Consider the following 13,757-nt stretch of genomic DNA (forward strand, 5'->3'; position numbering starts at 1 on the left):
TTTTCTACAAGAAAAGTAAATAAAGTGTTATATACAAAGTCTACTGCTCGGTCCATTAACTTTTCCTCCACTACCAGAAACAGCAATTATGGCTAGGTTTGAATGTACTCCACAAAGCGTCTATGTGCCACCTATTGGCTGTATGCCTGCCATAAATAAGGTAATGGCTGGCCCTTGTGCAGTTGTCCAGCCTGGGTTACTGTCAACAGCTCTGAGTGCAAGCTGTATGCAAGATCAATTAACCTGCCAAACATGAAGTGAGAATTGCTACTCACTGTAGCTTATCTGATAGGATGCAGCTTGGAGGAAGATGGCATGATGGTACGAAGGTGGCAGGACATCCCATGTGCCCATCACACAAGATGGAAGGGCAGTGAAGCCAACACAAAGTGGATAATATGCTACTCAGGTAAACTTCCCCTACTAAGGAAAGGCTACACAAAATCAGCTGCAAGTCATGGTCAGAGAGGGACCAATGGTCAACTAAGACCAGGCTGATGACCTGGAAGTTGACCGAAGACAAGCTGTTCAAGTTCGTGGAATAACTCAGTGATCCAGCACCTGAAAAAGAGATTAATTCAGTGTGGTTGTAGAAGAATAGCAGTAGTGTGAGGACTACATTAACTGACAAGTAGTGAGCACAGAATGCTAATAAGGTACATAAGGAAATCGAGTGAAAAATTGGAGTAGTCCGGGCACTCCACAAAATAAACATGCTGGTCAGAAAAAAGTGGGAGAATGAAAAGACCAAATCAGGCAAGTCGTGAATACTGGTTGCCTAACAAAGAAGCTAAGAAAGGAGTTGCAAAACAAAAGAAATGGCATTGGAGGCACTCCAATAAATTCTGCAAGAGACGGTATAGGTGGCCCAAAGAAACATTAGCTTACGAGAGCAAGACAGAAAGATAACAATTACCTATCATAAATGAATGCCAGCTACAACATGCTCACTAGTCACCAGGACATTATAGGCAGATGGAAGGCATATTTGCAACACCTTGGGAATGACAATAACCAACAGATGCTGCAGTACCCCTGGAAGCGACAAAGATACGAGACAAAAAAGATACCACCCTGGAAGTAAAAATATCAACAATGACAATGAGTCACTGAAAACGGCATGGTTGACATGAGGTCACAGCAGATATGAGAAAGTCCCTGAGTAAGATTGGGGAGAAATGGCTCCTTAAGTGTACTGCCGGAGGTATGGACAGAAAATAAATATCACAGGTGACTAGACAATAATCAAACTGGAGCCAGTGTGCAAGAACAAATGGCACATCCACAAGTGTGAGCAGGACAAAGGCTTCAAACTCCTGTCACACTTCATGAAAGTTATGGAGATGGGGTTTATTAAATGGCCACACGGGGTTTAAGGATCCAATGAGTCGACCATGAACTATCTTCGGTCTCACATCTGGCTGACTTTTTTCACCAATAAGTACACACATTTGTCAGTCTAAAGCAGAATTGGTTATAGAACTACACAAACTGACAGTCACAATTACAAATGTGTAATTTTTCCAGTGGGTAAGACATCTCAATCCCCAGATTAAAGGGTGTTATGGAGAAAGTGGGGAGGCAGTTCCCTGGTTGCAAACCATAATAACCCTAACTTATTTTGGTCATGTTTTTTCAGTTTATCATTAGAAAAGTTTTGAATTGACTGGCATCTATTTTAGGCCAATTGCTGATGTGATGTAGCATTCTAAACCGCTGATGCATCCAGTATTAAAAAATAGTAAAAAAAGAGCATTTCTGATTCACTTCATGCCAACAGAATTTGTACTGGAAATGCATTTACCTGTTACTAACGCAATGTCTCTCAGACAGGAGGGATTTGTAATAATAATTTCTCTCTTCCGTGCATTAGAACAGTAAAAAAGTAATGACAGCTACTACTTTCATAGACTGCGCCATAAGACTTAAAGCAATGTTGTGCTTACGTAGAGACGCTGTTATCAATTGTCTCATTCTTGATGGGGAGAACTCTCCCTTTGATAATTCTTAACACATTACAGTTATTTTTTTTTGTATTTTGTGACTTATCACTGCTTTCTATAAAGGTCATGCATCAATGTGTGTGAACATAAAACAGCCGCACATATAAAATGTGTGTGTGTGTGTAAGTTTCTACACGTGCCTAACATCCATTACTTCATAAAGCTTGACATGCCCTTTTTTTCTTAAAAAAACTAACTGCCATTAACTAATACATATGTTGTTGAAACACAAAACAGTAGTACATTTTCTTTGGAATTTCACTCCTGAGTGTATCAATCCATTTCTTTAGCTGCTATTATTCCAAGACAATAATAATCGATAAAATCCCGTCCCATCCTGCATGATTATAAATTGGTGATTTTATAGTGCAATCAAATTCAGATTTACTAGTTCCACCCTTGTCAGACTAACTGTACTATAATGTTCTAGAAGTAAATACATGTGCCTTCATGTACAGTTTGACACAGAGTATTGATTGAACAGATACATTTAATTTGCAATGTATTAGAGCGTAGCTATTCTCTTTTGGGTGATTTCACCTGCCACCAATCTGTAAATGCACTGTTCAAGTTGGCCACACACACACAGACATACTTGTTATCACGCAGACCTCATTACCGTTATATTGTATCTATATATAGATATATATCTATATATATATTTATTTTTACATATATCCATATATATAATCCTCTCGCTCTCTCTCTCTCTATATATATATATATATATAGAGCTCTCTCTCTCTCTCTATATATATATTTTATATATATATATATATATATATATATATATATATATATATATTTTATATATATATATATATATATATATATATATATATAGAGCCCTATATATATATTATATATATATATTTATTTATAAATATTTCTCTCTACATATATATCTATAGATCTATGTATATATATATATATATATATATATATATATATATATCTATATCTATATCTATATATCTATCTATATCTATAACTGTCTTTCAGCTTTTTCCGGTTAGGGGTCGCCACAGCGGAACTCTGGTCCGCTAATGATTGGCAGTAGATTTTTACGTGCTGGCTTGCCGGGCCTAACGCACAACCTTCAACGAAGGAACGCCCATTCATGCATGTCGACACACAGAAGACGCTCTAACTGAGAATCAAACGTGCAACGTCTAACTGTGATTCGACAACGCTACCGCAGCACCACCACCGCAGTACCTTCTATCTATTTATATTTATATTTATCTCTCCCTCTCTCTCTCTCTCTATATATATATATATATATATATATTTATTATATATATAATATATATAATCCATATATGTATACACTGGATATAAAAATGTTTATTACCTCTGTTAACATGCCAGGTTTTTGTGATAGAAAAATGAGACCACAATAAATGATTTCTAAACTTTTTCTGCCTTTAATGTGACCTATAACCTATACAATTCAATTGATTTAATTACAGCTTTCATTCTTCTTGAGTACACACCTGCCATCAATTAATGAGACTAACTCCAAATAAAATTTCAGCGTTCCTAGTAGAAATTTCATGAGATCGACTCAGTTTCCTCCTAGAGCAAAAGCCCTGGCTTGCAGAGAGCTTACAAAGCATTGAAGGGATCTCATTGTTGAAAGGTCTCAGTCAGGAGAAGGGTACCAAAAATTTCTACAGCATTGGATATACCATGGAACACAGTGAAGGCAGTTATCAGAAAGTGGAGAAAAAAATGAGACAACATTGCAAAGAACTGGATGTCCATGCAAAATTGATGAAAAGACAAAACGAAAACTGGAGAGAGAGGCTGGCAAGAGACCTACAGCAACATTGAAGGAGCTGCATTTTTTTAAGTACTGTTTGCGTACTACATGTGACAACAATCTCCCACATTCTCCATATGTCTGGACTCTGGGCTAGGGTTCCAAGACAGAAGCCTTTTCTTACACAGAAAAACATACCGGCCAGGCTACAATTTGCAAAAAAAATACATCATCTCCCAAAAGCATGTGGGAAAATGTGTTATGGTCTAATGCTACTATGTTTGAACATTTTGACCACAATTCCAAAGGGTATGTTTGGCATAAAAATAGCAGTTTGCATCACCATAAGAACACTGTGTCCATGGAGAAGCATGGTAGTGGCAGTTTCATGCTTTGGGATTGCTTTTCTTCAGCTGGAACTGGGACTGTAGTCAAGGTGAAGAGAAGGTGAAGAGAATTAGGAACAGTTGCAAATACCTGTCACTTTTGGTTCCAAACCTTCAGGCATCTGCTAGAAAGCTGAAGATGAGGAATTTAACCTTTCAACACGCAAAGACCCCAAGCATATATCCAAAGCAACAAATGAAGGGCTGCACCAGAAGAAAATGTAATTTTTGGGATGACCCAGCCAGAGACCAGATCTAAATCCAATAGCAAATGTGTGGAGTAACCTGAAGAGGGCTGTGTACAGCAGATGCCCTTGCAATATGATAGATTTGGAGCACTTTTACAAGGAAGAGTGGGCAAATATTGCCAAGGCAAGATGTGCCATACTGACAGACTCCTACTTAAGAAGACTGAATGCTGTAACTAAATCAAAAGGTGCTTGAACAAAATATTAGTTTAACGGTGTGCACATTTATGCAACCAGCGTATTGAACATTTTTTGTATTTATTTTTTTTCACCAAACAGTTTTGTTAGTTTTTCTATAGAATTGTCCAGGTTATAGATCACAGTACAGGTGTGAATAATTTTGAAATGATTTATTGTGGTCTCCTTTTTTTTAATATCATCAAAACCAGGCATTTTAACAGGGTTATGTAGATTTTTTATCTCCAGAAATACACACACACACACACACACACACACACACACACACACACACTAACCTAAATTTCTGACACATTTTATATATATATATATATATATATATATATATATATATATATATGTAATGCAAAGGCTAGTGAGCACAGGAACATTAACAAATGAAATGTGGTGATAACACTTATTAGTATTATACACAAACTTTATCCAAGATGTACCACAGGGATGGGTATTGACCGCATCCAAAGAAAGGGGTGCTGAAGGGGAAAGTTTCGGTTGGAAACAGCTGAGCTATAACATCAAATTTCAGGCAAACCTGGAATTGTACAAACAGCCCATGCCAGCAGCACTGCATAAAGACAAAGATTATAAGACTTTCTCTAACGTTAGACAGATCAGTTATACAGATAACACACCTCTTAGGTATCTTAGCATCTACAAGTCCATAACTTGTGAAGTCTGATGAATAACAATGACTCTGGCTTTCAGTACAGGAAGTGGCAAGCTGAGCTAACAGGTCTCATGCTGAGGAGATGAATTCATTATGCAGACATCAAGGCTCCTCAGTGGAACTAAAAACTGTTCAGCAGCAGAATATGAAGATGGAGGTGTTATGCATATGCATGGGAGCCCTAAGTCATAGACAATGGCTGTGGTACAGATTTACATTATAATGTCTATGCTTTCCCCTTGGGGCTATGCATTGTTCCAACAGTGTTCACAATATGTATTATCTCCTGTCAGAGTTTTACAGACTATTTTGTATCAACATTATTGCAAATGTAAATGATTTACTTCACTTTGCCCAGCCGTATTTGTAATCTCGTGAATCTCCCATTTGAGACCAGAAATCCTAGACAGGCTGAGATCCTGCAGAGAACATTCAAAATTATTTATTTTCTACCTCACACAGGACTACATTTCTGGGGTGCCTCTATGACCCCTTCTGTTCAAAGGGGTTTTCTTCTACAGGACAAATTAAATCTATATTTATATCTATTCCATGTGTTTTCCACTCTGACTTGGGGCATCCCTCAGGATTCTGGTTCTCATGGCATCCATAACTCTCATAATACTTCTTGCAAAATTTGACATGATGATAGAATGTTATATGAAGGCTACTGGGTACCAGCATCGACACCCACTGTCTTTTCAAATTCCTTCATTAAGCTTCCTAAAAAGAGAAATTACTTGTTGCAGACATCAAATATCCCCTGAGTTCAGGTCACCCAATTTCACTTCAGAGCAGTCAGTCACAGCAGACACCTCAGACCTCATATGTGGACCTGTGTGTAGGGGAGTAAGTGCCATGTGTCTGGCACAGGAAAGACAGGAAAAAGGATAAAATAGATGCTAGCTGTTGTAAAGGTTCTCAACTCTGACTCCTTTGTTGCCCCAGGCACTGTTCACTTAGTTACTGACAATACCGCATTGATGGGTTAGATATAGAGGGGGGGACCAGATGTTAGCCAATTTATAGACCAGCAAAGTTAGCATGGGATATAGCTTTAGAGCACAGTCTTACTCTAGAGGCAGCCTGCATTGTATCAGAGCTGATTGTGTGGTAGAGAAGTTAGCACAACAAATGCAGGCCTCTCCTCTTCTCTTATTCCACCTAACCCACTGCACCTATTCTATCCCAAACACTTCCACAACTAAAACTCTTACTCCTAAACTACTGCTAGCTCCACCCAGCTTCCTACTATATAAACCCAAATGGCTAAATATTATCTCCTGTAATGTCCTAGCCTTAGCTGGAGATATTCATCCCAACCCTGGTCCTTGTCCAACTACTAACACCTCCTTCCACCCACCCCCTTCTTGTCTCACTACAAACAACCCCTTCCCCCCATCCCCTTCTTCTTTTGTTTTCTCCCACAACACTCTTAAGTTCTTCACAATCAACGCCCAAAGCCTCAATAACAAAGTACACCAAGTACAAGCTTGAATAAGCCATAACCAACCTGACATCTTACCCATCACTGAAACCTGGTTAAAACCCCATATCTCTGACTCTGAAATCTTACCTCCTGGTTTCCATATCCTCAGAAATGACTGATTAAATAAAAAAGGTGGTGCTCTGCTGTAATCTACTCTAACCTTCTTACCTTAATCCCTCTTCAAATTCCAACCCTACAATTCAAAAATATTGAACTAACAGTTAGTCTTCCAAGAATGAATAAACATAAGAATATCTGCATTATCTCCCTATATATCTCCCCAGGAGACAACATCTCTACCCTTGAAGATATTCTTCAATGGGCCTCAACTGAAATTAATTATTAAACTTACATTCTAGGAAACATTAAATTAGACTGGAATAAAATCAACACTGCCTCTCCCTCCCTAGCCATTAACCTCTACAACTTTACCCAAGTAATCTACTCTATCACCCGACCTAACAAAATACACCCTCCTGGATCCATTATAGACTGGCACCACACCTAAGTGTCATGTTTAATCATACCCTCACCTCAGGCTTCATGCCCACTGAGTGGCGCACAGCTACAGTTATCCCACTTCTTTAATGGGGGATCCACCTTGGATCCCGGGAACTACCGCCCCATCAGTCTGATGAGCCTGATCTGCAAGGCCATGGAATGTATTATCATGGAACTTATAAACAAAGACATTGGCAACCTTAAAACACTGGACCCCACCCAGTTTGGGTTTGTGAAGGGCCGATCTTGTCTCCTGAATGTGATTGACTTCTTCGAATCAGTCTCCAGAGCCGTGGACAAGGGTAAGACAGTCCACACAGCCTATCTGGATCTCACCAAGGCCTTTGACACCATCCCCCACCCTTGAATCATAGATAAACTTACTAAGCTGGGCATTAATCCCTACGTCACTCGATGGGTTGCCAACTGGCTTACTGACAGAACCCACACTGTAAAAGTAGCTGACTCCAAATCCAGCTCCAGACAAGTGACAAGTGGAGTACCTCAGGGTTCAGTCCTGGGACCTCTCTTGCTTGGCATCTACTTCTCTGAAGTACAGGCCAACACTAGGGGACTCTGGCTAACACAGTTTGCAGATTACTGCAAACTGGGAGCCATTATTGAATCCCCAAATTATGTCAATACTCTACAAAAGGGCCTTAGAGAAACAGATGCTTGGTGCCAGAGCCATGGGCTCAAGCTCAATGCCAAGAAATGTATAATTATCCCCTTTGGGAAAAAACATGTACCCGTGAATTACCACATAGGTGGCAGTACACTAAACACCGAAAGTGTGATAAGAGACTTAGGGACACAGGTGGACAGTGGTCTCACCTTAAATAACCACATCGCCACAACAGTCAGGAAATCCTTCTATGTGGCACACTTCATCACTAAGGGCTTTTCATCCAGAAAAAAGGAGGTCATTGTCCCACTGTACTCATCCCTCATTAGACCCATTATAGAATACAATGCCCCATTTGGTATGTACCTCTCAAGACATCTGCAGCAACTGAAAAGGCTGCAGAAATACCTCACTAAAAGAATCACAGGCCTAAAGCAGATGCTCTATGCTGACCACCTTAAAAAACCCCAGCTATACTCTGTCGCATATCGTCTACTCTGAGGCAATCTCTGCTTAACATACAAGGCCATGTCAAACCCAGAGCTGTTGGACATGCTACACTTAAAGAGATCCCAAATCCCTCAGAGCCACACGCTCCAGGAATCTAAACCTTGTCATCACAATAAACAAAACATGCTGGAGGGATAGGTTCTTGACCCAGAGACTCCCCAGACTCTGGAATAGACTGCCCATACATGTCAAGCAGAGCGCCTCTTTGGCCCTCTTCAAAAGGAACCTTGATGATTGGATGGGAGAAAGGAAATGCACCCCGGTGATCCTGTCAGTCACCCTGCTAGACAGGGGTCCAGGGAAGTAAATAGTGTGGGAAGAAATAGCCAGGGAATTGTTATGGCTAGGCTTGTATAGGCTCTAGGGCTGATAGCCTAGTACCAACCTATGAACCTATGATCCTAGTCACCAATCAAAATAAAATAACTCACTCTGTCACTATCCCAGACACCTTTAGCGACCATCTCCCTGCTTTCATTCATCGCTCAACTACCTCAACCTCATATCAGTACCATTACATTTCCACTTGCAATCTTAGCGACTTTAACCCCATAACTTTCTCAAATATTTTCAAACACATAAACTGGCAAATCCTAAATACCCTTCCCCTTGACAAGGCTTTAGAACACTTCAACTCTGTCTTCCTAGACACTCTTAACTCCCTAGCCCCTCTAAGAAACAAAAGAATTAAAGCTAATACTTCTCCTTGGCTGTCCAAAGAAACAAAACAAATCATGCATCAGAGAGACAAATCCTGGAAGCTTTACCAAAAGAATAAAATGCCTATTACCCTGCTGCAATACAGCTAACTCCACAACCATGTAAAACAACTAATCACCATGGACAAAAAACCTACTACAATAAGCTTCAGTAGAACAATAATAAAAACCCTAAACAATTCTGGAAATCAATTAATTCCCTTCTCCATCCAGGCTCCATGAATAATCCCTGCCCTCACCCAAGTATAACTGACATTGAACTAAGCTCACATTTCAACACATTCTTTACAGAAACCATTGCTAACCTAACCACAACATTCCCAAACAACAATCCACATATCCCTCATTCTTCACTTTCCAACAACCCTAATAACTTCCCCCTTATATTTGTGCTCAAACCAGTCTCAACCAATATTATAAAACAGCTCCTATCCAAACTGAAGCCATGCTCCAATGCCCCTGACAACATACCCTCCTCCTTCCTAAAATGTGCTGCTGATGGTATTGCACTCCCAATCAGCATCTTAATAAATAGATCCATAAAAGAATCATATGTAAACAAACTCTGGCAAACATCCTTCCCCCATACATCCCAAATAGATCTCTGAGATCTGAACACCAAAACTTAATTTCTATCCACAAACCCAAATGACCTGCCGACCAGCTTCTCCTCTCTTTCTCAATAGGCAAGAAATAGAATTCTCTCCCTCCCTCACTTAGGACTATATCTTATTTATTTTATTTATTTATTTTACATTTGTTGACCGGGCTAATCTAACTGGATATATGCCCATTTTCAGTAGAGGCCCGGGTAGAAAAGCTCCAAAACAGTATTAAATAAAGTGAATAAAGACACAAAGCATCTACTTAAAGAAAACACTATAACAATAGATTAATGTAAAAAAAAAACACTTTACCATAGATTTAATTTAAGTTAGTAGGTGAGAGAGGAAAAAAAGGGAAAAGAGAAAAATGAAATAACAATATTAAGAAAAGGAGCGAGAAAAAAAAAGAAAAAAGTAATTATATTAGAGTTGGTGTAAAGAGATTTAGAGCAGTTGATATAACTATAGAAGAATAGGTATAGCAGATTTAGAGTAGTGGGTTAGACATGGAAAACAAAAAGAAATGAATAGCTAGTATCTATCAGACATCTTATATACATAGATGTACACATCTGAAAACCATGGGCGGGTTTTCTGGTAAAAGAATGGTAAAGAAAAAACATGGTGTCTCATTTGCTTCATCTGAAGCAACAGAAGCTTCAGGAGAATGGTCGGATGAAAATGCAGACTTTCTGTCACTCCCTCCAGCTCTAAAAAGTGAATATATGTATGAACATTTTTATAACAAACCCAATACAAGTGAGAGAGGTCGGAAAAGGGGACAAGCAGATACGACGTGGGGCAGGCAACAACAGAATCAAAAGGGGAAAAGGAAAAGATGGTATTAACTTTCTTAAGACTAATGTTGTTAATGACAGGTTAGATGAACAGTATGTTTTTAATTTAACTAGCAGTTCTTTTTCAGATACTGAAATAGCAGTATTAAATTGTGGCATTAAGTTTATTCCTACTGTTGTTTCTAATATGCATACATTTAAAATAGATGTTTTTAAGCTAGTAAGAAAGTTACATCTTTTGTGCTTTTTTTCAAAGTCAAAAGAAAAAAATGTACAAGTAACTAATTCCTTTGATATGGATGATTCTTTGAATGAGACAACTTCTATGGAATTTTTTTCTTGTGATTCTTTTTTTGAGAATGATGAAACTGTGAATGCTTACTGTCTATTACCGACAGATGGGATTAGCATAAAAAGTAACTATATACCTCCTTTTACTAATGAGGCAGTGAAATGTTTTTCCAGCATAGTGAATTATTCTATGCAGGATATTTAAAAAAAATGGAAAAAGTGTCTTATAATCTAACTAAAAATGAATGGGAGGCTTTAACGAAGATGAGATGTAGAAAAGATATTATATTTAAGCCCTCAGATAAAGGTAATAAGTTAGTTATAATGACAGTAGAACAGTATTATAAGATGTGTATGGATAACTTAAATAATGAGGAAGTATATAGAATTGCTATATGGAAGGAATATGAAACAGCCTTGTCAGCATATAATGAATTAATAAATAGGGGGTATAGACTTGGCTATTTTACCAAAAAAGACATAGAGAGGAAATTTTCCATAGAAAATTGTACTATGGCTAAATTTTACTGTCTTCCTAAACTACATAAAGATAGATATAACCCCCCGGGTCGTCCTATAGTGTCTGCTTGCAACTATTTTCTTCATAATATAGGAATTGTGTTGCATGAATTACTTTTACCAAAGGTTGTGCAGTTGTCTTCCTATATTAGAGACACCTTTGATTTTCTGGAGTAATTTAATAAAATTCAGTGGAATGAAAATAGGTACTGGATAGTAGTAGATGTTAAAAATTTGTACACTAATATTATACATGAATTAGGGGTGGAAGCTCTTAAATTTCATTTGGGTGAAACTCCACTTACTTATTATACTGTTTTGTCTTAAAAATAATTTTTTTGATTTTAATGAAATTCTCTATCAACAAATTAAAGGCACAGCGATGGGAGCAGTTTTCGCTCATTTATGCAAATCTATTTATGGGTTATTTTGAAATCAAATTTCTATATAGAATGTGTTTTTTCAGAAGTCATGTAATAGAATATTATCGTTACATAGATAATTTAATCTTTCTATGTGAAGGGGGTAGTTTAGATGTACATAATTTTATTCATGACCTAGACTGTAATAATTTTGGTATAAAGTTTGATGGAGCTCAGTGGGGAGATAAAGTAACATTTTTGGATGTAAATTTGCATGTTAGAGGTAACAAGGTAGTAACATGAGTGCATCATAAATTTGAAGGTGTGAATAATTTCATTAATGGGACTAGTTGCCATCCTCCACACTGAATATCAGCACTTCCCTATAATGAATTATTGCGAATTTCAAGATTAACTAGTGATGAACAACAAAAAGAATTAGAAACTGAGTTGACTTGTCAGAAATTTATCAAAAGAGGTTATAGTGTAGAAAGTGTAGAACAAGCTAAAAATAATTTGAATTTTAATAATCAGACTCATAAACAAGTAAAATATAGGGCTAAATCAGATAAAAATGTGTATAATCAACAAGTGGATAAAATGTTTTTTGTTACAACATATGGAACATATACAGAGAAATTAGTAGAAATTGTTATGTTTTATTGGACACATTTGTTACAAGATCCATGCTTGGGTGAATTGTTACCTCAAAAACCTATGGTGTCTTATAGACATGGAAAAAGTATTAAAGATATGCTAATTCATGCTTATTTTATTTTTTCTGCTGCCAGTCTAACTAAATGTATTTCTGATTATGGTTTTAAAGCATGTGGTCATTGTAGTATATGTAACCAAACAATAAATTCTTTTGACTGTATAAATGGAAAGAAATTTAATGTGAATGGTAATTTTAGTTGTAACACAGAGGGTATTGTTTATGTACTCAAATGTGAATTCAATTTATTTTACATAGGTGAATCTAAAAGGAGTTTTTGAGTCAGGTTCTTAGACCATTTGAGAAATATTAAAAATGAAAAGGTAGAAAGCCCTTTAGGCTTTCATTTTAAAAAATATCATAACAGTGATGGTAAGAATTTAACAGGCACAATTTTGGAAAAAGTGCATTGTGTGACAGGTATGTGCTTGAAGAATAAACTACAATGGAAAGAAGCACTGTTTATTTTAAAATTTGACACTTTACACCCTAAGGGGTTAAATAAAGAGCTTGATTGGAAATGGTTGCTGTAATTAAGTGTTTTTTAATTGTTTTATTAGAATAGTTTTTTACTATATAAAGGAATGAGAAATGGGTTTTGTTATACTCTGTTAAAAGGCTTATGCCGAGGTGCTGAAGAACATCAATTGTTGGTACTATAAAATAAATTCTTTGGATATACTGGCTGAGTCGTTTCTTGGACTATTTTTCCTTCTTGGTGGTTTAATATATCTTATATACATAGATGTACACAGGGCATGGCATGTAACAAACATCTTATATACATAGATGTACACAAGGCATGGCATGTAACAAACATCTTATATACATAGATGTACACAGGGCATGGCATGTAACAAACATCTTATATACATAGATGCACACAGGGCATGGCATGTAACAAACATTTTATATACATAGATGCACACAGGGCATGGCATGTAACAAATGTCTTATATACATAGATGCACACAGGGCATGGCATGTAACAAACATCTTATATACATAGATGCACACAGGGCATGGCATGTAACAAACATCTTATATACATAGATGCACACAGGGCATGGCATGTAACAAACATCTTATATACATAGATGTACACAGGGCATGGCATGTAACAAACATCTTATATACATAGATGTACACAGGGCATGGCATGTAACAAACATCTTATATACATAGATGCACACAGGGCATGGCATGTAACAAACATCTTATATACATAGATGCACACAGGGCATGGCATGTAACAAACATCTTATATACATAGATGCACACAGGGCATGGCATGTAACAAACATATACATAGATGTACACAGGGCATGGCATGTAACAAACGTCTTATATACATAGA

The sequence above is a fragment of the Protopterus annectens genome, chromosome 6.part1 (genome assembly GCF_019279795.1).
Source record: "Protopterus annectens isolate FY-2018-M chromosome 6.part1, PAN1.0, whole genome shotgun sequence".
Classification (NCBI taxonomy): domain Eukaryota; kingdom Metazoa; phylum Chordata; order Ceratodontiformes; family Protopteridae; genus Protopterus; species Protopterus annectens.